The sequence below is a fragment of the Prionailurus viverrinus genome, chromosome A1 (genome assembly GCF_022837055.1).
Source record: "Prionailurus viverrinus isolate Anna chromosome A1, UM_Priviv_1.0, whole genome shotgun sequence".
Taxonomy (NCBI): domain Eukaryota; kingdom Metazoa; phylum Chordata; class Mammalia; order Carnivora; family Felidae; genus Prionailurus; species Prionailurus viverrinus.
Window position 1 is genome coordinate 231,621,311 of NC_062561.1, and position 26,894 is coordinate 231,648,204.

Here is a 26,894-nt window from a genome sequence, read left to right on the forward strand (position 1 = left end):
CTGGAGCCTGCTTAGGATTATTTCTCCATCTCCCACTGCCCCCCCCCCCAATTTTGCATGTTCTCTCTCTCTCTCTCAAAATAAATAAATAAAAATTAAAAAAAAAATTTAAGGGGCATCTGGATGGCTCAGTCTGTTAAGCCTCTGGATTTCAGCTCAGGTGATCTCATGGTTCATGAGTTTGAGCCCCGCATTGGGCTCTGTGCTGGCAGCGTGGAGATTGCTTGGGATTCTCTCTCTCTCCCTCTCTCTTTCCCTCCCCAGCTCTCTCTTTCTGTCTCTTTCAAAGTAAATACATGAACTTAAAAACAAAACAAAACAAAACAAAAAACCTTAATGATGACATTAGTTATTAAGAGGCAATCTGGTTAGATTAATTTCCAATTCACCCTCATATTCCTCATCTAAAGTGGGCCAACCCTTGCATATTAGAAAACCAGGTGACATCAAATATAAACACTTTAGTGATTTTTCATCCATACGAGCCATTCCTTTAATTGGGGTTTTTCCTTCAAAGCAATGATTTCACCATGCAATTAATTTGCTTTCAGTCTACAATTACACATTTAATCCTGCAATGAAGAACGACTTCATACTTCATTCCCTGAACAAGATCTTTTGGAGCAGTTCATTCTGTGGAGAATGGGAAACTAAGTTGTCAATTCCACTTTTTGCCGATAAGTATCCATGGGGGGAAATAGCAAGTCAAATGAATTAGAGCTGATAATTTTGTTGAAAATGATCTCAGCCATCTGAGACTCAGGAAATGAGCAAATGTTTTTCAGTGATAATTTTTTTAAATTCATTCATGAGTTTATGTTATGAAACTTAAGGGAATGTATCTGTTTTTATTTTTCAAACATCTCCTTAATACAATCAGTCCTGAGAATTGTTTTTTAATTCTTCTCAAAGTATGAGAAAGAAATAATCTTTCTTTTCAAACACTGTTTTGACAATGATATGTGCAGAAGTATTTGATAGACATATGACATTTTGAATAAAGATATTAATGTTAGCAACCAATTTCTATTATTAAGGAACAGCATTTTCTTTAGCAACTTCAACTGAGGCATTCAGATCTGAATGAATTTCAAGACTAAACCTTTTTAATTAACTACTCTGTCGCTTTGAGATATGTTGGCAGCTAATGGTATTTGAAGAAGGAACAGCATCTGGTCTTGAGATGGTTTCTACCTTCTTGGCTCACTAAGAAATGTTTCTTTGGAATGCTGCCAATCAAATTTTCTGTACCATCATTAAAATTAATTCCACAAGCTAGTATAATTCAAGGACACAACAATTTAAGTTATTTAATGTTACTAGCAATGAATATAGTGGCAAAATAAAGAGTATTTTAAAATATTATTATTCTACATATGCAATATGTTAGAATTATGTTCTTATTTTTTCCAGGTTAAATTCTGATTCCTTTTTGGTTTATTTCATTAGAAATAATATTTGTTTGGGGGTACCTGGGTGGCTCAGTTGGTTAAGTATCTGACTCTTGATTTCAGCCCAGTTCATGATCTCACAGTTCATAGGATCAAGCCCTGCATTAGGCTCTGTGTTGACAGTGTGGAACTTGCCTGGGATTCTCTGTCTCCCTTGCTCTCTCTCTCTCTCTCTCTCTCTCTCAAAATATTAAAAATGCCACATAATCTTTGATTTATACAGAGTCTTTGAATTAAATATACATGTTTTAAGACTTTGTGCAAGTTTAAAATTTGGCTTTATTCTCTCATTTCTAAATATGGTACTAGAGTATAATATTTTAGGATAGTAATTAATTAAGAATAATTTTTATCTGTGTTAAGTGAAAATACATGTTACACATAAACACATACAATATTAATTCATGGTATTAGGAGTACATCATATTTCAGTTGTTTTTCTGATTGTTATAACGAAATAGACCATTATATTTTCCAGAAATAGATATCTTTCTTTCAGTAATATCTCTGCTGTACCTGTTAAGCAACTTACTTGTTTGACAGGTTGTGTGTATTAAAGCATCACTGGCAAATAGGAATAGAAACTCAAATTCATAGTTGGATATTTTCTCTTTAATGGGAAAATATGATTCTCTTTGTATTATAGATTAATCTATAGACAGAGAACATTAGGATAGTGGAGAACATTAGGATAATCTGATTGTTTTAAAGTTCATATTTCAAAATAATTATGTAGACATATTTTCTACAATGACGTTACCACTTCATTTCCAGAAAGTCCAAATGCATGGGAGGCCATCTGCAGTGAGTTGGGTGTGTGTGTGATGTGTTTGAGTCTTGCCTTAATTAAGAACCAGATTTGAGACATTTCTTTAAAATGAAAATGTTAAAACCAGCTAGGTATAATTTGGTGCCTTTGTCACTGCTATAATTCCCTTTAACTCATGCCTTAATCAAATCCTGGTCTTGACATAATGCCCCAGCGTTTTCCTTCTCAAGTAAGTCCAGACTGGAAATATTTGGGCTAATTTATTTGTTTGGTGATGGCTTTTATCTAAGCAATTGTCTAGTAATCATGTTTAGGCTTGTAGAATGAATTAAAATAAAAGCCTTAATTTGCTTTTCTTATTATCCACATCAATTAGAAGGACTTAACTCTTCACTCTGAACTTATTTTTTGCCTCCAAAAGGTAATAAGAAGAAAAGAAAAGCATGTTTTTTGTATCTCTGAACTAGAAATCTAAAATTCTTTCTTATTTGGTCTTTCTAATCAGAAGGAAGTAATTGCTTGCTAAAGAGGAGGGAAGCAGCTCTCTTTCCATTTTTAGTATCCATAATGAGTGACTTTCTTAATGGCCTGGCAAAGAAAAGTTTGCTGGCAAATTTAGATATGTACTTTTATAAAAACTCTCCTGTTTGCATATATTGAACAACACATAAAAATAATTTTGAAGTGGGGGGTGGTTCAAGGTGGCAACACAGGAAGACCCTGAACTCCTCTCCACCCATCGACACACCAGATCCATAGCTATATATGGAATGGTTCCCACTGGAAAAATAGCTATAACTAGCTGAACAGCTTCCACAACAAAGGATAAAAAGATATGCAGACAGGTAGGAGAGACAAAGATGTGGTCTTACCAAAACCCCACCCCTGTACAGCAACACACAACATGGGAGGATCTCATGGATCCCAGGCTTCTCCCTGGGAAGTGCAGGGTTCATGCCTACATGAGGCATCCCAGCCCTTGAGATCTGCATGGGACAGAGGAGTCTCCCAAATGTCTGGCTTTGGAAACCAATGGGCCTTACCTCCAGAGGACCTGGGGGGCTGTGGGGATGTGAGATACTCTTTTTTAGTGGCATTCATATGGGCTTACTTATCCCAGAACCCAGCACAAAGGCAGTTTGATAGGTGACTGGATTATATGAGAAGGAGATTCATTTCCTAATGTTAAAGCATCTATGGGAGGGGCAAGGACCAGCTGAGACTTTCTTCAGAGACAGAGATGCTGGTGAGTGCCATTTTTGCACTCTCCTTTACCTTGCTAGCACAGGTGGTTAGGCATGGACACAGACATACTAAAGCAATGGGTGTGCCCCTCCCCCAACAGTCTTCTAAACGGCTAAAACTGAGGGAATACCCCACCTCTAGTGTGCAAGACAGCCTTCAGGCTTACCACACATCTAGATGCTACTCTAAGGAAACTTAGGCAGGGAGGTGCCATCTTTGTGCTCTACCTTGGCCTTGCCACAGCTTGCTGGTACCCCCCAGAGAGGAGCGAATACACTTGTCCAAATCCCTGATTCTTGCTACTGTCTTCCAGGCGACAGAGACATCCATGTCTGATATGGAGGTCAGCAGGGTCTACAGTTGTGGTTCCACAGGACTGTGTGTGTGTGTGTGTGTGTGTGTGTGTGTATGTGTGTGTGAATTTATATTTGTATATATTATTTACTTATATTAAAAGCTGTTGCTTGAGGTTCTGGCTTCCGGTCAGCCTGAAACTAGGTGCTGTCTGAGATGACTCCCTTTAGAACACTGACAGGTCCTGGCACATCCTCAACAACTGGGACCTCAACAATTGGGAGAATAAATCAGCTACTTAAACTATCACAAAAGTTTGAGAGACAACCGAAAGCTAGGGCAAGGGTGAATAATAAGGTTCATTTCCTACACAAGGCCATTTCTTGAAGACTGGGAGAGGTAGCTGTTTCACTAATACATAGAAGTAAACACACAGAGTCAGGCAAAATGAGGAAACAAAGGAATATGTTCCAAATGAAAGAATAAGACAAAACCTCATTAAAACAAAACAAAACAAAACAAAACAAAACAAAACCTTAATGAAACAGAGATAAGTATCTACCTGATAAGGAGTTCAAAGTAATAGTCAAAAGATGCTCACTGAACTCAAGAATGGATGAACATTGGGATAACTTCAACAAAGAGATAAAGACTATAAGAGAATACCAAACAAGAAGGCACAGAGGTGAAGAGTACGACAGCCACACTGAAAAATACACGAGAGGGGTTTAACAGCAGACTAGATAAAGCAGAACAAATCAGTGACCTGGAAGACTAGGCAGTGGAACTCACTCAAACAGAACAGCAAAAAGAAAAAAAATCATAATAATTGTGAAAAGTGAAGATAGTTTAAGAGACATGGGAGACCAGACCAGCAGGATAACATTTTCATTATAGGGGTCCCAGAAGGAGAACAAGACAGAGGAGACAGGCAATTTATTTGAGGCAACAATGGTTGAAAACTTGTTTAACCTGGGGAAGGAAACAGACATCTAGGTCCAGGAAGTGCAAGACAGTTCCAAATAAAATAAACCCCAAGGGATCCAAGCTAAGATACATTGTAATTAAAATGTCAAAATTTGCAGATGAGAGAATCTTGAATAAAGCAGCAAGAGAAAAACAACTTGTTATGTACAAGGTAACTCCCATAAGACTGGCAGCTGATTTTTCAGTAGAAACTTTGCAGACCAAAAAAGGAGTGGTATAATACAGTCAACGTTCTGAAAGAAAAACAAAAACAAAAACAAACTTCCAAACAAGAATACTTTAACTGGCAAGGTTGTTATTCAGAATTGAAGGAGATGTAAAGAGTTTACCAAACAAGCAAAATCAAAAGGAGTTCATCACCACTAAACTGGCCTTATAGGAAGTGTTAAAGGGACTCCTTTAGGCAGAAAAGAGAAGACACTAGCTAATAATGAGTTAATATATAAAAATAAAAATCTTATTGGTAAAGGTAGAGGTAGTGGATCAACCACTTTTAAGCTAGTGTAAATGTTAAAAGGCAAAAGTAGAAAATTAGTTATAATTACTTAAGTGATACACAAAAATAAAAAGCTGTAAAATATGATATTAGAAACGTTAAACATGGGAGAAGGGAGTAAAAAAAGTAGAGGTTTTAGAAATTGTTCAAGTTTAAGTTGTTATCAGCTTAAACTATACTGTTTTATATGCATATATATAGGTTATTCTATGTAAACTTCATAGTAATCACAAAGCAAAAACTTACAGGACATACACAAAAGATAATGAGAAATGAAGCTAAGCATAACATTAAAGAAAGTCATTAACCACAAAATAATAGGAACTACAAAATTAGGCATAAAACAATGAACAAAAGGGCAATAATTACATACCTATCAATAACTACTTTAAGTGTAAGTGGACCATATTCTCCAGTCAAAAGACATAGAATGGTTTAATAGGAAAAAAAGAAGAAGAAGAAGACTCATCTATATAAATTGCCAATAAGAGATTCAATGCAGAGCTAAGGACACACACAGACTGAAAGTGAAGGGATGGAAAAAGTTATTCCATGCAAATGGAAACATAAGGGAAGCTGGTATAGCCATGCTTATGTCAAATAAAATAGACTTTTAAACAAAATCTGTAATAAAAGACAAAGAATGACATTACATAATGGTAAAGGCATCAACCCAACAAGAGGCTATGACATTTGTAAATGTGTATGTACACAACATACAAGTACCTAAATGTATAAAGCAAGTATTAACAGACTTAAAGGGAGAAATAGACAGCAATACTATAAACTGTAGGTGAATTTAACACCCCTTTTGCATCAATGGATAAATCAGGAAGAAAATCAATAGGAAATACCTGCCTTAGGTGACACATTAAACCAGATAGACTTAGTGGATATATACAGAGCGTTCCATCCCCAAGTAGCAGAATATACATTCTTCTCAAATGTGCACAAAACACTCCAGGATAGATCACATGTTGGGCCACAAAACAAGCCTCAGTACACTTAAGAAGGTTAAAATCCTATCAAGTATCTTTTTTTTAACACAGCGGTATGAAGCTACAAGTGAATTACTAGAAGAAAACTGGAAAAAAAATCATAAATATGTGGAGATTAACTAATATGCCATTGAACAAGCATTGGGTCAGTGCAGGAATCATGGAGAAATAAAAAAATACCTTAAGAAAAAGGAAAATGGAAATACATTCATCCAAAACTTTTATACTAACCCACTAATAGACTTTCACAGTTACTACCATCCTTGTGTTAAATTTCTTACTACCTCCATCCTCATTTATGGCCTTACTGCCTCAAGTAGCAGCATCTTGCCTGGTCTCTATATGTGAATGTCATCCCATTTCCAGTCACCTGCTAAAGCTCAGCTAGATTAAAATTTTCAACACACACTGTTGATAGCATCACATCATCTCCAGATTCTTCAGAAGCTTCCCCTTTGCCAATCTAATAAAGACTTTATTGGCAGCCAAAGAAGTCCAAAATCTAATTTCATCTATCTTTTCATTACTTTAGTACAAGTACCCAGTATTTTAATCTGTTTAGTTTTTACTGTTCACCTCAAAGTGTTCATTAATATTAGTTAAAGACTGTTACTATGGTAGTAACAATTATTCTTAACACGTGTTTGACTGGAAGTCTGCTTCTGGTCATAAAGAAGTAATTGGTAGAAGAGGGACTCTTAACGGCATGAGTGGCTGTAATGCCAAACAAGTATATGAGGCACTAGTTTCCAAGACTTCACAGCAGGTGGTGCAGGACTTGATTCTTGAGAGAAAAGAAACAGAAGAGAGGAGACTCCAATTTATCCCAGCTTTCATTCTAGAAGTGGTTTCCCAACACTGACACAAAGGAGAGAACGTGGATGTCTCTCTCTGAGTTAAGGAGCAGATACCAGAGTTTGAAACTTCTAGAATTTGAACAGCTGGGTATCAGAGAAGAGGAAAATGTACAATTTTCATGTGATGACCCCTCATGCAGAGGATGAGACCCCAAAAGGCTGTAAATAGAACAGCTTCTTTGGAAGGCAGAGCTGAATGGAGATATCAGAGGTCATGTGGTCCTGAATGATGCTGGAGTCCTGGTCCATCCAGAAGAAAATAGGCCTACTGAGCACCTAAGACATTCCATTGAGACCCCACAAAAATCCACATTTGGAAATAAGAACCACAGCCGAGAGTAAAACTGATCACCTAGTCCTAAGGAGAGAAACAGAATACATTGGTACTGTCAAATCATAAGATCAGGTCTGAGTCTGGGGTGTTTTCTACCCCCAACTGCTAATTCTCTGAATCTCTGGATACCAACTGGGTGTTCAGTAATTCAGTTCTGACACTAACAACCCAGAGTTAATGGAGACCCCACAAGTTAAATACTCATTTCAGCAAGTTCGCACCTTGCTTCACATGTGAATCACACACCCCAGGAGCCACCTGTACTGCTGACCAACCAACTGTAAACTAGGGATTCCCACAACCCCCTCCTCAGGTCTTATAATTTGCTAGAATGACTCACGGAAATCAGGAAAATGATTTACTTACTGTTACTGGTTTAATATGAAGGATATAACTCAGGAACAGTGAAACAGAAGAGATGCATAGGGCAAGAAATGAGAGGAAGGGGGGAGGGCTTTCATGCCCTCTCAGCCTGCCTCACCTTCCCAGCACCTTAATGTGTTTCCCAACCCCAAAGCTGTCTGAACCCCATCATTTAGGGTTTCAGAGGGTTTTGTTGAGGTTTCATTATATAGGCATCATTGACTAAATCACTGACTGCTGTTGATTGACTCAGTCTCCAGCATCTCTCCACTGCTGCCCTCTTCCTCCATGTTGGGAGCTGGGACTAAAATTCCAAACTTCTGATCAAGGCTTAGTCTTCCTTGTAACCAGTCACCATCCTGAAGGTATCTAAGAACTGTCAATAGTTTGCTTCATTAGAAGAGTAGACACTCCTATTACCCTTATATGGAAGTTCCAAGGGTTTTAGGAGATCTGTGCCAGGAACTCAGGACAAAAACCACACACACACACACACACACACACACACACACACACACACCACTGAGAGAATCAAGATACTCTGACTGTAATTCAGCTATCTGTTAGAGAAAACAGATAGCTTTTTAACACACTTTATTGGGGAACATAATAACTCGCAGTTCCTACAATGAATCATCACAAAAGAGAAAAATACAGAAATATGGAAGATTAAACCCAACCTTATTAAAAATTATATTAAGTGTAAATGAGCTAAACATTCCATTTCAAGGGTAGAAATTGTCATATTGTGTAAAAACAATACTAAACTATATGCTGTCTACAAGACTGTGCTTGAAATATAATGTCATAGATAATTTTGAAAATAAACAGAAAAACATTTATTAAATACAAATAGTAAGCATAAAAAAGCTGGTGTCAGATCATTAATTTAAATAATTGATTAATCACTGACAAAGTAGACTTTGAGGAAATAGAAATGAATAGAGATAAAAGATGTCTTTACCTAGAGGCAGAAAGATATACAATCCTAATGTGTATACGCATAAAAACAGAATTTCAAAATATATGCAACCAAAACTGATGGAACTAAAAGGAGAAATAGAAAATGCAGTTGGAGATTTTAGCAAGTAATACAAGTAAATGAAAAATCAGTATGTATCTTGAAGGTTTGAACAATGTGTGTGGTTTTGTTGTAAAGGCAGTGTATCAGTGAAACACAATGAAATTGAGAAATCCACTCTATCTTCATAGTCCATTGATTTTCAGAAAAGACACCAAGGTATTTTGATGAGAATAGGAAAATCTGCAATAGATAGAGGAGGAAAAATTGGATATTTGTGTAGGGAAAAATTGACCATACCTCACGTGATACACAAAAATTAACTCAAGATAAATAATATATTGAATTTTAAAAGCTAAAAGCATAAGATTTCTGTATATTTTCTACTGATTTTCCTAACAGTGTCTTTTACTATGCATATTTAAAAACATTAAAAAAATCTAAATTGACTTTTTAAAAATCTATATCTTAGAACTTTCCTGTTCTCTGTAAGAAATCTTTTCCTATGACAAGATTGTTCTCTTATGGCAAGGAAAATACAGCATGTGGACTTTTCATAGATTACAGGTAGGAGTCTAACTGGGGTAATCATTTTGTAGAAAATTCTGATAGTTAAAAAAAAAAAAAACTTAACCATCTACCTACCACATTCCCTAGTGATTCTACTCTTAGAAAACTAGAAACATATGTCTAAAAAATAGTGACACCAGGACTTCATAGCTTTGTAATAATAGCCTCTGACAGAAAACAATGAAAATACCCATGATAGATAAGCACATTATGGTATAGCCATGGAATGGAGTATCGCCCATCAATTAAAAGGTATACATTCTTCTGAAACATACAACAATATGAGTGAACCACAAAAAATCATTTTGCTGAGCAGAAGATGCTGCGCAAAATTAATCTATGATTCTATTATATAAAGTTCAAAATCAAGCACAACTATACTACAGTGACAAATTAGACAGTGGTTGTGGGTTGTATGCAAAGGGGCATGAGGATACTTTAAGAGGTGAGAGAAATGTTCTCCATCTTGATTCAGGTGTGAATTACCTGGTTGTATGTATTTAACAACTTATCAAATTGTATAATTAAGATGTGTGCATTTCACTTTAGGGAAATTTTATCTCAATTAAAAAAAAAAACTACTTCAGTAAATTCAGTTTGACCTGGAAGAAACAAATATGTGAGAAAAATACCTTTGAACTCCCCCTCTCTGCATTTTTATCTTATTCTTTTTAATTTATTTTCTTCCATTTAAATTTTTCCAGCCTTCTAAGCCCATGAAGATGGCTTCTCTGGGAATTACCCTCCATCTACTTGTGTGCGTTCATATAGCAACTATCAGAAATTATTATGCGTTACAGCTATTAGCATAAATGATATATATGCAAATGCAAAAAATACACTACTTAAGGCAAATAATATACCTGTTTGTTCAAGAAAAAATAATTAATCCAGGCATTGGCCTCAGAGTTATAGAATCTGAAGAAAACGTAGTGTATTGGTCTTTAAGGCTGTTTTTGTTTTGAATGAATGTGTTCGGTGAATGAATGTATTATTAGAATTTAATCTTCAGCATTTAAATTATGGTTTATATACACAATGGAATACTACATGGCAATGAGAAAGAACGAAATATGGCCTTTTGTAGCAACGTGGATGGAACTGGAGAGTGTTATGCTAAGTGACATAAGTCATACAAAGAAAGACAGATACCATATGTTTTCACTCTTATGTGGATCCTGAGAAACTTAACAGAAGACCATGGGGGAGGGGAAAGGAAAAAAAAAAAGAGGTTAGAGAGGGAGGGAGCCAAAACATAAGAGACTCTTAAAAACTGAAAACAGGTGGCTCAGTCGGTTAAGCGTCCAACTTCGGCTCAGGTCATGATCCCCAGGGTCCGTGAGTTTGAGCCCTGCGTCGGGCTTTGTGCTGACAGCTCAGAGCCTGGAGCCTGTTTCGGATTCTGTGTCTCCCTCTCTCTCTGACCCTCCCCCGTTCATGCTCTGTCTCTCCCTGTCTCAAAAATAAATAAACGTTAAAAAAAATTAAAAAAAAACCCAAAAAACTGAAAACAAACTGAGAGTTGATGGGGGGTAGGTGATGGGCATTGAGGAGGGCACCTGTTAGAATGAGCACTGGGTGTTATATGGAAACCAATTTGACAATAAATGTAATATTAAAAAATAAATTAAAAAATAAAATATTAGATCATCAAAGAAAAAATAATTTAATCTTCAGCTTTCATACTCAATAAAATGTTTCCAGACATTAAGAATAACAAAGAATTTATACAACTCAACACACACACACACACACACACACACACACACACAAAACAATGTGATTAAAAACTGGGCAGAAGGCTTGAATAGACATTTTTCCAAAGAAGACACACAGATGGCCAACAGACACAGGACAAGATGCTCAGCATCACTCATCATCAGGGAAATGCAAATTAAAACCACAATGAGACATCACCTGACACTTGTCAGCATGGCTAAAATCAAAGACAAGAACCAGCAAGTGTTGGCAAGCATGAGGAGAAAAAGGAACCCTTGTGCACTGTTTTGTGAGAATGTAAATTGGTGCAGCCACTGTGGAAAACAGTATGGAGGTTCCTCAAAAAATTGAAAATAGAAATATCATATGATCTAATAATTCCACTACTGGGCATTTACCTGAAGAAAAAAACACTAATTCAAAAAGATCTATGTATCTTTATGTTTATTGCAGTATTGTTTACAGTAGTTTAAATATGGAAGCAACTTAGGTGTAGATATGTATATCACATCCATATCCATTCATCTACTGATGAATTATAATGGAGGATTATGCAGCCAAAAAAAAAAAAGGATAAAATCTTGTCATTTGTGACAACATGGATGGAAGCTGTTAATGCTAAGTGAATACACTAAGAGGTATTATGCTAAGTGAAATAAGTCAAATAGCAAAAGACAAATACCATATGATTTCACTTATATGTGGAATCTAAGAAAGAAAACAGAGGTGCCTAAGTGGTTCAGTTGGTTAAGCATCCGACCCTTGACTTGGGCTCGGGTCATGATCTTGCAGTTTGTGAGTTCAGGCCACATGTCAGGCTCTATGCTGACAATGCAGAGCCTGCTTGAGATTCTGTCTCTCTCTCTCTCTCTGCTCCTCCTCTGCTTCCTCACTATCTCTCTATCATAATAAATAAAAATAAACTTGAAAAAAACCCCAAAAGAACAAATGAACAAAAAGCAGAATCTGACCTCTAAATACCAGAGAACACTGATGGTTGCCAGAGGGGTAGGAGGTTGGGGATGTGTAAAATGGGTGAAGGAGATAACAGGCTTCCACTTATAGAATGAGTAAGTCACAGGAATAAAATACACATTATAGACAGTAGAGTCAATGCCATTATAATAGTGTTGTATGGTGACAGATGGTAGCTACCCTTGTGGTGAACATAGTATAGAGATGTTGACTCACTCTGTTGTATACCTGAAATGAGTATAACATTGTGTGTTAGCTATACTCAAGTAAAAAATTTCAGAAAAAGAGTAACAGTGATGGCTTATAAAATATGGCTCCTGACTTTAAGGATCTCACAGCCAATATTCAAGTCAAACAACTGAGTAAAAAACTTACAAAAATTTAGAAAGGTATCAAATGCTACATAAGATCAAAAGAAGCAGAATGAAGGAAGTTTCTGGTTGGCATGCACAGGTGAGGAGCTTTAAGTTGAGACCTTATAATCTTAACAGCTTTGGAGTATTGCTGAGATTACATTAGTTTTGATGTGTAGAAACAGTAATTATATATTGTTCAAGCTAGTACCTGGTTGGGAAGTGTTTCTGGCAAGAGGGGGTATGGAAGGACCCCAAGGAAAACAAAGTGTGTTGCATTCAAAGAATGGAAAATTTAGTTCAGTTCCAGTAAGGCTGAACTGTGGGGTGAGAGCTGAAACTGGAACAGCACACAGGGTCAGAATTGTAGAATCAGTCCACCATTTTTTTCCAGATGGGTAAGGAGAACAAGCAGACATTAGAGAAAGAGGGAGAAAGAAAAGCCCTAAAACTTCAAGCCCCGACACAAGAAAGAATGACCACAACCAAAACTTCATTTGGCCTTCACATGTCTTACGTTTGATATTTTGGAGGGGCCACCACCCATCTGGGGATAATCAACTGAACAGGCATCATGAGTCCTCGTTCCCATGTCCCCTGTTCCCATTCCTGTTCCAGTCAAGGAGCTGTTTACTGGGTGGTGCTCTTGCATTAACGTACACACTAAGACTTGAAAGCTCTAATGCATTTAGCAAATGTGGGAATTGTGTCTGGATATGTATAGTCCACACCTAAGCTTCTTCTGCAGGAGTTAGGGATCCATTTTAATAGTGTGTACTCTACTAAGAATATTTGCAATATATATATATATATGTATATATATATATATATATATATATATATACACACATACATACACATATATATTGCGTACGATTTGTGCACATTTTACTGAAATGAATTTTTAAAACTTTTTATTAAAATGTTAAATCTTGGGGTGCCTGGGTGGCACAGTCGGTTGAGCGTCCGACTTCAGCCAGGTCACGATCTCGCGGTCTGTGAGTTCGAGCCCCGTGTCGGGCTCTGGGCTGATGGCTCGGAGCCTGGAGCCTGTTTCCGATTCTGTGTCTCCCTCTCTCTCTGCCCCTCCCCTGTTCATGCTCTGTCTCTCTCTGTCCCAAAAATAAATAAACGTTGAAAAAAAAATTAAAAAAAATGTTAAATCTTAAATGCTATCCTGTTATACTCACCAATATCTAATTCATTATAGATCCCTAAATTCTTTTTGCTTATCCTTTGTATACTAAATAAAAATGTGACTCATTTTTATTACACAAAACTTCAGCTTATAAAATTTCAAATTTTGTACCTGTTTTTGAAACACTTAGCATCCAAAAATGCCACATTGTCAGGAAATGTGTTCATATGGTGCCATGTAAATTTTTAATTCACTAATTTGTCACTTCCTCCCGTTAGCAATCAGCCGTCATTTATGAAGAGCTTACAAGCTAAGTGCTTGGAGAGAGAGAGGGCTTAAGTGACTTTAAGACATTGACTTTAATTTTTTTTACGACCTGGACCAAGATGAGGGATGTCAGGGCTTTTCAGTTTAGTGAGCTTCCCACTGAATACAGCAATACAGAATAGAAGAGGAAAGATGGAGTTCCCAGTAATGGATTCTGTTCATTTGTTAGTCGTCAGTAATTTGACTTGCCTCCTTCTGGTCCAGTCCAGAATGGCAGATGACCTCAGAATGTACCATCACCATCAAGCTTCTGTAATATCCGTGATGTTCAGACAAGCTTGACGTGATGCATACTTACTTATGTCTTATTTTTGCTGTTGGTCTTGATCTCCACTTCTAGAGATTGTATTCTTTGTCATCTGTGGAACGTTAGCGACACCAACTTCATGTAGTGAAGACGTGTCAGTGTGAACACACATACATATACATGCAAGGTGTGTTCAGTACATATGTGTTACACATACTTGGTAAAGAATCTTCAGTTTTACAATCTTTATAATAGGTAATATTTACAACCCTTATAAAATTTGAAGGGGGAATTTACTATAATTTGTGGATGTAGAGATTCAGAGAATAAATGTTGCAGAATGGATAAATGAAAGATGGATGATAATTGTTTGAAAAATAAAAAATTTACTTTTTATCATAAAAATGAAAGACATTCTTCTGGATGGTGATTTTAAGAAGATGATTTTCAACTACTTTAAAGATAATTATAAACATCTATATGACAAAAGTCATAGAGTTAATAGGAAAAACCCAGAATTTTATGTCATGTCAAATATAAAGCATTGAATTTATGAGTATTTGAATTTTATGTGCAAGAGACTTATCAAAATGATTTTGAAAAATATTTTGACTAGCATGGCAATGAAAAAAGGCATTTAAAACGTACTTGTGAAAAAAGATATTAATCTGAAAAATGGCTTTTTGTATTGTCAGTCTTTAGACTAATTGTCACTAATTGTCACTACCTGTAACTGTGTGACTAAATGTCAGAATCACAAACACTATTTGAATTATTGCCAAAATTTGAGACACATTAAAATGAAGACATACCATTATTTTATGTACCACTAAGAGATAAAGGACAAAAGGAAGGAAGAAGAAAAGAAGCAAAGGAAGGAAGGGAAAGAGGGAGGAGGAATAGGTGGGAGAGGAAGGGAGGGAGGAAAGAGAGAGGAAGGAAGGAAGGAAGGAAGAGAGAGAGGGAGGGATGGAGGGAGGGAGGGAGGGAGGAAGAGAGAGAGAGACAGGTAAGAAGGAGGAAGGAAGGAAGGAAGGAAGGAAGGAAGGAAGGAAAGAAGGAAAGAAGGAAAGAAGGAAAGAAGGCAGGCCAGCCAGGGCATGAAGCTTTCTTGGTACTTAATTTTTTAAAATTTTATATGTATTGGAAAAGCTCTTTTAGATTCATCTAGGTATACAGTTTTCATTATGCGGTACACACTTTTATTTTTAAGTTTATTTATTTGAGAGAGAGAGAAAGAGGGAGCAAGAGAGAGTGAGAGCATGAGCTAGCCACAGGGGGTTTGGGGGGCAGGCAGACAGACTGGGAGAGAGAGAATCCCAAGAGGTTCCACACTGTCAGTACAGAGCCCAATGTCGGGCTCGATCCCATGAACTGTGAGATCATGACCTGAGCCAAAATCAAGAATCATGCGCTTAACCAACTGAGCCACCCAGGCGCCTCACATGCTCTACATTCTTAAAAATGGAAGGGATTATTGTACATTCTTAAAAAATGAAAATCTAAGCTCGGCAAGTTGTTTAAGTATTCCCAAAACTTTTCCAGAGTCTTTCTCTTCTGACTCACTTTTGATGTTTTGTCATCAGCATCTCTGTTTTCCACATGCCGCCATCCATCCCCAGCAGCACCGAAGCGGTGAGGGCACAGAATCCTTTTAAGAAGTGTTTCCCAGTTGCCTCTGTGATTGTCCTTTGAGCTGTTGTGACATATTCTGCAAGTTTTGTTTTCTTGATCTCCCCAGAATGTCACTGGAGGGTTTACAGACAACAGCCAGAACTGATAGTCCTTCCTCAACGTCCTTCAAGAGTGTTTTGAGGGACACACAGGGGCCACTTTCCCCTGGGTGCAGGACTTGAGAAGAGCACCATGACCACCATCTACCTACAAGGGATTGTAAGAAGCTACTGGCTTTACATCTGGCTACTCCTTTGTCATTGTCCTTTTTGTTTGTGATCGTATACTTAAATTCAGGGATGTTAATAGTTTATCTTATGAAGCTCTGCTTTAAAGCTTACCTGGACAGGAGAGAGAGATGGAAAAGATTTTTCCCTCTGTAGGTTTCCACGGTTCACGGGTCAGGAGGAGCAAACATTCTCTCTTGAGATGGAGGGCTGGTGGCTTCACTGGCCATGAGAGCGTGATGTAGGTTTGGAAAAGCCTCTGTGGTGGCTGAGACAGGGAATCCAGAAAAGAGAGAGCCTTCAACAAATATGCTGAAAACCAAAAATGGGGTTGGTAAGTGGTTCTAGTCCACGGGAGCATGGAATTTTTCTCTGGCTCAGCAGTGAGTACAGAGGCAGAGATGGTGTGGGGCTGGCTAATCAAAAGTGGAGGTTTCATCATACAGCAAGTGGCAAAGGAAAGTCGAAGTCCCCAACTACTCTTACTTTCTTGAATGGCGTGTAATATTAGTTATTGCAAAGGGTGACACTGCAAACAGAATCATGGAAAGAGCAGAGACGTTAAACTGCTTATGGATTGTACTTCTGCATAACATGCCTGTGGACGAAAACTGAACAAGCGTATGTGAACGTAAATTAAAAAGATCCAGTTCATCTTGCTTGGGACATTGTTCTTCTTTGACTGCAATACTCCTGGGCCAATTGATAGGTACTTGTCTTTTCTGTAATTCTGCCCGCGTTCTAAAATCCTGAAAACAATTTCGAATGGAATGGCTTGGTGGCACTTTAAAGCTAAAATGATTTGTTGTTGTTGTTGTTGTTGTTGTTGTTTTTAGCTAAATCAAAGAGGAACCTGCTACAAGTACAACCTTCACCATGTTGCTACAAAACTAAGTCAAAGATCGGTGACTTAGTACCTCCCATATTAAAAAACAAATGAATGTGTGTCATCATTGAAACAACAAAAAAATAACAGAAACTCAGAAACCTTGGAGCCACATGAGCAGCCCTTTCAGTAACTGAAACCACAAGTGTGTGTAATATTTACTTCCTGGGCAACCATACATGGGCTGCTTAGGGCTGCTTCTCATGCATTGGGATTGATCTCATTTGCTTCCTCAGCCCTGAATGAAAATAATCAATGGATATAGCAAAGCTTTCTGCCATTTGAGTTGTGAGTTATCTCAGTAAAAAAAAATACGTGACCCTGAGCTGAACACTGAATGTCTTTCTTAAACATTACCTATTAGTGTAATTTATTATGGAATGCTTTTAAGTGAAGTTGGAAGGATTAATCATGACAGAGAGAAGAGGCATAAACCCGTCCTCACACTTCTCCTTTCATTTACAAATATGAGTTGTACATCCTTAGTGTGGCAAACAGTGCCCCATTGGGTGATATGTACCTGTCTTCTCAGTTGAATGGATCGTCTCATTTTGCAGGACATGAGGGAGCTATGGCGCTCTTTCATAATAAAAGATCCAGGGAATGATAAGCAGTAGCTGACTGAATGTAAGACTGTCAGTGCCCGGTGTTTCCTTAACAGATTAGACAGTACCCACCTGAAAAAAAAATAGCAGAAGCTCTCTTACTAGAAGCATTCCCACTGGTGTGGGATATAAGACAGGTATGTCTGATGCAGAGTCTGTTGAAAATTGTTCAGGAAAAAATATGGTTCAGGAAGGGCTAACCCAAACTTTTCTTTTTTTGAGAAGAATATAAAATGATGAATTTTGGATATTGAGAAGCAAAACCTAGATTTTTTTTATGAACTTCCTAAATAACCTAGGATGATCAACTGATGAATGATTGGGATTTATCACTTTTCAACAGGGTAGCAAGATAATCTGCAAAAACCAGTGCTTTCCTGTATGCTAGCAATAACAAAATAAAAACGGAACGAGAGAAGTTCCCAGTCACAGATATCAATGTATATGAAGAGGTAGAAATATACTTTATCCATGATTTGAACAGTAGTTGAGAGCTTAGTGGTCAAAAGTCATGGGTTATCAATGTATATGAAGAGATAGAAATATACTTTATCCATGATTTGAACAGTAGTTGAGAGCTTAGTGGTCAAAAGTCATGGGTTCTGGAACTAAGGGGGTATAATAAAAATACCAGCTTTGTTCCTCTTTGGCTGTGTGATATGAAATCACTTAATTTAAAGAGACATCTCTGTGCCATCGTTCCCAACCTGTGAAATGAAAATGATAATAATGATGCCAATGCCATCGGGTCATGGTGAGAATTAAACTAATTAGTATTTATAAGGCATTCAAATAGGTGCCTACAATGTGGTAAGTACTCTATAAATATTAGTTGTATTAACAGTATAAAACTTTAATGAAGAACGAATAATTTGGTAAAGGATGATCATAATACTGAACAGGAAGACTTACTATTCAACACTGTCAATTCTCCCCAACTAAATATGTAGATTGAATCTCAATCTGAGCCCAGTCTCTGCAAGAGTTTGTACAACAGAAGGGATGCACTGTAGTCATATGGGGTACACAATTTAGAATCAGGTGACCTGGGTTCCTTATTTCATGACTCCCGTTTTCATTCTCCTGATTTGTGAAGCAAATGTAATAAAAAAGTATACCTCATATGATTAGAGTATCTGTGTCAATAAAGCCTTTATCACAGTGCCTGACCCATACAAAGCGAACTATGAGTAATAGTGAGTTGTTGTTACTAATATGTTTGGGGGAAAAAAGAGATTTTACTAAAAAAATAATTGAAAAGATTAGCAAAGTGATTTCTTTTTTAATAAGGGGAAGTGAGGAGAAGTTTGATGATTCAGGGAGATTATTCTTTTAGACCTGAAAATGTGTTAGCCTTCTACAGCGTTTAGAACTGAAGGGGTGCCTGGGTGGCTCAGTCGGTTGGGTGTCCGACTTCAGGTCATGATCTCGCAGTTTGTGAGTTTGAGACCCATGTTGGGCTCTGTGCTGACAGCTCAGAGCCTGGACCCTGCTTCGGATTCTGTGTCTCCCTCTCTCTCTGACCCTCGCCCGCTCATGGTCTATCTCTGTCTCTCAAAAATAAAAAAAAGAAAAGAAAAGAACTGTGTGGCATAGTTTCAACAATGAAAAGGTGAATGAAGCTGAAGAGCAACACTGAAGACAGTGACTTGTACACAGTAGCCCTGTTTTGTGTGCCTCCTTGAAGCATTTTACATGTAGTGACTGCTGTTACCCCTGAGTTACAGGCGTTTGGGGGGGTGAAGTGACCTGTGCAAGGCATATTGAGTATCATAGTGACATTGGATCTGGGCATCTGGTTCTGGAATCCATACTCTCCTCTGAGGCACCATTTAGTGGAGTTGAAATTTTCGATCATTGGAGAGTATTTGAAGAGTTCAGTAAATAGTGGTAGGATAGCCAACCAATTGGGATGACACACATCCGTATAGAATGTATTTCTATATATGTAGAGTATAACTATATATATATATATATATAGAGAGAGAGAGAGAGAGAGAGAATGTAGCTATATATAGAAAGAATGTAACTATACATGTACAGTATAACTATATATATAACTATATATACACATATATAGAATGCAGCTATGCATATAACTGTACATGTAATTGTGTTACATAGTCTATCTATATATCTATCTGTGTATCTATCTATGTATCTCTCTGTATGTATATAGAGATACATATATACAGTTAAATTCTAGGAATCCAAATTCCTGATCAATAAATGATTTAACATGCTAAGTACATCTAAATAAACTTGGGGGCGTGATAATCGTGGGGAAGACTTTTCAAAGTATGGCAAGGTGTCAAGGGGAACCCAGATGGGTCTGTACTTTCCGCTCCTCTGAAAAATGGACGGGTCATTGGCTTCATTGGCATTAATTAGCAGGAGCTGATAACCTTGGAGAAAGTGGCTTTTGAGGAAGATGTCTGAGCAATCATCCCTAAAAAGTGACAGCTGAGACATGGAGATTACCAGGGCAGGACCAAACGACCTAGCTTTGGCAGCCTGTGTGTATAGAGAGAACCCAGGTAGAAGTTAATTCCATTCCGTTCAGTTCATCCCAGCAATATGTACACCTGCTATGTGCACTGTGCAGTGTTGTGAATACAGTAGTGGGAAAAATTAGTGTTTTCTCTGTCCTCATGGGACTGGTTTCTAGTCAACTGAGAGAGAATGAAAATCATATACGGAAGTATAACACAGTGTGTTAAGTGCTATGAGAGAAGTCCAGGGTGCTGTAGGATAAAAAGGGCACTTAATCTAGGTTTTGTGCCTGTAGAAGTCTTCCTAGAGAAAACAACATCTCGCTAAGATCTGAAGGTAAAGTAAGATACAGCCATGCACATCAGCTCCTTTTCCTCTGATTGTGAACACAGCTGTGTTTTATCCAAGTGGTGAAGCCAGAGACCTAGATTTCTAAGGAAATAAGCAAATGAACGATAAGATACATAGGCTGAGAATCGGGAGCAAGATCTTGGCTGGGTGTGGAACTGAGGTATCATTAAGCAAGCAGCCAGTGATGGGCAGCATGAAAAAGATTGTCAAGGGCCAGAGTGCAGAGTTAGCACAGTTCCTACTGCGGTGCTCTAAGGATCATCAACAGTTACGAGTGTTGAAACATAAAATTCAACTGAGAACATTTTAAAGATCTTATTGGCCTTATTCAGCAATTCATGAATTGGGCAGCATCCTGTCGGAAAGATAGGAAAGAGCCCTGATGAGCGGTACAAAATGGAGTCTAGGCAGTATAGGGGACAAAGAAGTTCCGAGCACAGAGTGGATTGATTCAAGAAAAGTCACCTTGCTTTGGGTGACACAGGGGTATGTCAGGCAGATTACCTCACTGGTGCTGACCAGGACATTCCAGACTGACTAATTAAGATTATATTCCTGGGAGAGGCTGAAACTTCCGTTAAGATATTAAGTCTCTGTTTGGTGACCTGGGCTTTGCAAAGCGACTCCCTTTTGAGACTGCTGTTTCTTTTTTGATCTGGGACAGAGAATCCCAGAGAGTATTTTGAGAAAGGGGTATAATCAAATTAGGAGCACACCGGGAGAGCGGGTGTCATGGAAACCAGTGGAAGGAGGCTTTCACTTGTACGGGGCAGGTGACATGGGAGCATCACTGACAGACGGAGGATGTGAAGGCTCCGTCAGCAGACTGGTTCACAAAGGAGCCAGACCGCGGCCAGCGTGATTGGTGGTTGGTGGGCTGGGTGAGGAGAGGATGTAGTGGGACGGTAGGTGGAACGGGGGACTCCACACAGCCTGCCTTCTCAGAACAGTGGTCTGTTCAGTTGGGCGTTTTTCCAGCAGTAATCATGTTGCTGGAACTCATACATGAAGTAGGCAGATGGCCTAATTGGATTTGTTGCCAGGCAAGTAATGGAAGGAAACTGGGCAAAGGAGTCGGGGGTACTTGAGAAAAGCCAGCTAAGTGTTTTAATACGGCGTGGTGTCTAGCTAGGGAAGGACAAGTGTGATCAGCACTAGAGTTTGCTGGGTGAGCAGAAATGTTGATATAGGACGGGACAATAGTTGTGGATCAAATGCCACATGAGTACAAGAACAGTTTTACTAGGCATAATGTTCTGGCAGTGTTAGAAGAACAGAAGGCTGAAAGGAAACAGAAGACAAAAAAGGAGAAGGCCTTTTGTTAAGAATCCTGTTGGGCGCCTGGGTGGCTCAGTCGGTTGAACGTCAGACTTCCGCTCGGGTCATGACCTCGCAGTTTGTGAGTTTGAGCCCCACATTGGGCTCTGTGCTGACAGCTCAGAGCTTGCTTTGGATCCTCTGCCCCCCTCTCTCTGCCCCTCCCCCACTTGCACACACACTCTCTCTCAAAAATAAATAAACATTAAAGAAAAAAAGGATCTTGGGGCACTTGGGTGGCTCAATTGGTTGAGCATCCGACTTCGGCTCAGGTCATGATCTCACAGTCTGTGAGTTTGAGCCCCGCATCGGGCTCTGTGCTGATGGCTCAGAGCCTGGAGCCTGCTTCCGATTCTGTGTCTCCCTCTCTTCTCTCTCTGCCCCTTCCCTGCTCATGCTCTGTCTCTCTCTGTCTCAAAAATAAATAAAAACATTAAGAAAAAAAATTTTAAAAAAAAGAAAAGAAAAAAAGGATCTTATGACTTTGTGGCCTGCATGTACTCTGCTGCTTTCTTGTCCCAGAGGCTTATCTGTAGAGAGAAGGAAGAGAGAGCCCAGTGTATGTGAGGACTGAAGACTCCCCGAGGGTCAACAGCTTTGTGAGCCCTAAGGGACAGCACCCTGAACCAGTTTGCACCTTTTGCAGTTGGGGGTTGTGACTACAGTGAGAGGCCATGCAGCTTCAGAAGACTCACTGTCCTTAGACATTCTCAAGATGGCTCAGGTGGAAGGATTGGTCCTCCGACATGCCCCGGAATTATGAGGCAGGGAAGAGGAATTTTCCTTAGCAGATAAGAACAAAAAGACAAACTGAACAAAAAATATTTTAAAATATTGAATAGGGGTGCCTGGGTGGTTCAGTTGGGAAGCATCTGACTCTTGGTTTCAGCTCAGGTCATGAGCTTTGCGCTGACAGTGTGGAGCCTGCTTGGGATTCTGTCTCTCCTCTCTCTCTTTTAAAATAAATAAATAAACTTTAAAAAATAATTAAAGATAAAATAGAATATTGAGTAAATAACATTGGGTACTAAGAAGTGGAAAGCTAGGGATTTGCATACATTTTTGGTAGAATGTTAATTGAAGACAATTTGTAAGTATGAATCAAAAGTTGTGTGTGTGTGTGTGTGTGTGTGTGTGTGTGTGTGTGTGTGTGTGTGTGTATATCTCCCCTCAGAGAATCCCCCATAAAATTTCTTGCAGGGCTGGTTTAGTGGTCACAAACTCCTTTAATTTTTGTTTGTCAGGGAAACTTTTTATCTCTCCTTCTATTTTGAATGACAGCCTTGCTGGGTAAAGAATTCTTGGCTGCATATTTTTCTGATTCAGCACATTGAATATATCTGCCCCCTCCTTTCTGGCCTGCCAAGTTTCTGTGGATAGGTCTGCTACAAACCTGATCTGTCTTCCCTTGTAGGTTAGGGACTTTTTTTCCCCTTGCTGCTTTCATGATTCTCTCCTTGCCTGAGTATTTTGTGAATTTGACTATGATATGCCTTGTTGACGGTCGGTTTTTGTTGAATCTAATGGGGGCCCTCTGTGCTTCCTGGATTTTGATGTCTGTGTCTTTCTCCAGGTTAGGAAAGTTTTCTGCTATGATATGCTCATATAACCCTTCTACCCCTATTTCTCTCTCTTCATCTTCTGGGACCCCTATGATTCTGATGTTGTTCCTTTTTTTTTTTTTAATTTTTTTTTTAGTGCTTTTATTTATTTTTGAAGGAGAGAGAGAGACAGAGCATGAGCAGGGGAGGAGCAGAGAGATAGGGAGACACAGAATTCGAAGCAGGCTCTAGGCTCTGAGCTGTCAGCACAGAGCCCGATGCAGGGCTCGAACTCACAAACTGGGAGATCATGACCTGAGCCGAAGCCAGACGTTCAACCGACTGAGCCACCCAGGCACCCCTGATGTTGTTCCTTTTTTTTTTTAATGTTGTTCCTTTTTAATGATGCACTGATTTCTCTAATGCTCAAATCATGCTCTTTTGCCTTAATCTCCCTCTTTTTTTCTCCTTTGTTATTCTCTATAAGTTTGTCCTCTATGTTGTTGATTCTCTGTTCTGCCTCATGCATCCTTGCCCCGCTGCATCCATCCGTGATTGCAGCTCAGTTATAGCATTTTTTATTTCATTCTGGCTACTTTTTACTTCTTTTATCTTTGCAGGAAGGGATTCTAATCTATTTTCAACTCCAGCTAGTATTCTTATTATCATGATTCTAAATTCTGGTTCAGACATCTTGCTTGTATCTTTGTTGGTTAAATCCCTTGCTGTCGTTTCTTCGTGCTCTTTCTTTTGGGGTGAATTCCTGTTGAATTCTGTGGTTCAGATTGTGCAGATTGTTGTGTTAATCCTCCAATCAGTTTTCTAGGTGTGTAGGATGGTTTAGTGTTGGTCTGGCTGTATTTCATGGATGCGAGACACACAAAAAGCTTCCATGCTGTCCCGCCATCTTGGCTCCTCCCCTGAATCAAAAGTTTTAAATTAACATGGTTAGAACCATTGACAGGAATTCATTCTAAGGAAATTTTCAGACAAGGATACAATGCCACACACTTAAAATGTATGTGTAAGAATCTATCACAGTGAGACGATTAAGGGCTCTACTCTAGAAATTGACCCTCTTTTTGTTTTTTTAATTTTTTAATGTTTATTATTTATTTTTGAGAGAGAGAGAGAGAGAGAGAGAGAGAGAGAGAGATATCAGGGGAGGGGCAGAGAGAGAGGAAGACCCAGAATCCGAAGCAGGCTCCAGGCTCTGAGCTGCCAGCACAGAGCCTGATGTGGGGCTCAAACTCATGAGCCATGAGATCATGACCTGAGCTGAAGTCTGATGCTCAACCAAGTAGGCCACCCAGGTGCCGCTAGCAACTGACCCTTCTGAATTTGGATCTCAGCTTTGCTATCTGTTTTCCTCGATGATCTTGGAAAATTCTTTAATCTCCTTAAACCTCATTTCAGTGATCTGTAGAGAGGGTGCACTGATAATGACTACCTAGAAAGTTGTGATTGGGGCTGTGATGCTGCATGTGAAACTGAACACAGAAGCTGGACATAACATGGGAAATGCTCATTCCATTTTAATTATGCTAAAAAAGGTGAGAGGGAGGGGATAGGAAGTGAGAAAAAGGAGATAAGGAGGGGAGGAGAAAAACATGGAAGGGAGGAGGGTAGATTAATCACAGCCACCTGGTGAAATAAAATACAGTACATCTCTAAAATGGAAAACTTTGCAGCCGTTAGAGTTGCATTCTGTATTTATGCATAGTGACAAGAACACCTGTAGAAGACAGGTTACTTTCCCCATGATTTCAGTTTATTTATCATATAAACACTGCTATTATTTTGAAATTGCAGTCCAGCAGCACTAATCATTTTTCTTTTTACATCAGTTTATCGATGTATAGTTTACTCACAGTAAAATGATACGTTTTTTATGTTATTTGCCTTACTTTTTTAAATTGAGGTATAATTGACTTGTAGCATTATATTAGTTTCAAGCGTGCAGTGTGATGATTTGACATTTGTGTATATTGCAAAAGGATCACCTCGGTAGGTCTAGTTAATATCCATCACCATGTACAGTTACGATTTTTTCTTGTGATGAGAACCTTTAAGATCTGCTTTCTTAGCAACTTGCAAATGTACAGTATAGCTATATAAACTATAGTCAGTCAATATCACTCATCATCAGGGATATACAAATCAAAACCACTATGAGTTACAACCTCACACCTGTAAAAATGGCTAAAATTAGCAACACAGGAAACAACAGATGTTGGCGAGGATGTGGAGAAAGAGGAACCCTCTTGCATTGTTGGTATGAATGCAAACTGGTGCAGCCACTGTGGAAACAGTATGGAGGTTCTTCAAAAAGTTAAAAATAGAACTATCCTATGACCCAGCAATTGTACGACTAGGTATTTACACAAATGATACAAAAATACTGATCCAAAAAGGGGCATGCACCCTGCTGTTTATAGCAGTATATCAACAGTAGCCAAGTTACAGAAAGAGCCCAAATATCCATCAACTAATGAATGGTTAAAGAAGAAGTGGTATACACACACACACACACACACACACACACACACACACACACACACAATGGATTATTACTCAGCTGTCAAAAAGAATCAAGTCTTGCCATTTGCTGTGATGTGGGTGGAGCTAGAGTGTATTATGCTAAGCAAAATAAATCAGTCACAGAAAGACAAATACCATATGATTTCACTCATATGTGGAATTTAGGGAACAAAATAGATTAATCTAGGGGAAGGGGGATAATAGGGAGGGAAGCAAACCATAAGGTACTCATAACTATAGAGAACAAACTGAGGTTTGCAGGAGGGAGGAGACAGAGATGGGCTAAATGGGTGATGGGCATTAAGGAAGGCTCTTGTCATGAGGACTGGGTGTTATATGTAAGTGATGAATCACTAAATTCTACACCGTAAACCAATTTTGCCATGTTTTAACTAATGAGCATTGAAATAAAAACTTGAAATAAAATAACAACTGTAGTCACCATACTGTACATTATACCCCATGCCTTCTTTATTTTATAATGTTGAAATTTGTACCTTTTGACTCCCATTTTGCCCACTCTCCCCAGCCCCACCTCTGGTAAGAACCACTCTGTCTTTTTTTAGGTTCTATATATAAGCGAGATCACACTGTTATTGACTTTCTCTGACTTGTTTTACCCTCAAGTTCCACCCATGTTGTTGCAAATGGCAACATTTCATTCTACTTTTATAGTTGAATCATATTTCATTGTGTTTATGTGTGTGTTCGAATACGAATATTCTAATGTGTATGGAAGGATGTATATATTCCATTATATATATTTACATTATATGTGTACACATGTATGATATGTGATATATATGATGTGGCACAGATATGATGTGTTATAGGTGTAGATACACATTCACACACATATACACACACATATGTACACACATATCACATTTTCTTTATCCATTCATCCACCAATAGACGTTTAGGTTGTTTCCATGTCTTGGCTATTGTAAATAATGCTGCAGGGAACACATGGGGTGCATTTATCTTTTCTACTTAGTGTTTTCATTGTCTTTGGATAAATATCTAGAAGTGGGTTTGCTGGATCATATGGTAGTTCTAATTTTATTATTATTATTTTTATTAGAGAGAGAGAGAGAGAGGGAGGGAAGGAAGGA

At 38.4% G+C, this 26,894-nt stretch overlaps 1 protein-coding gene across 1 annotated transcript in view; it reads left to right on the top strand.

The window, feature by feature from the left end:
• CTNND2 (catenin delta 2) overlaps nt 1-26,894 on the top strand; it is a 941,962-nt gene that overhangs the window by 229,555 nt on the left and 685,513 nt on the right. The gene's annotated exons all lie outside the window — the stretch shown is intronic.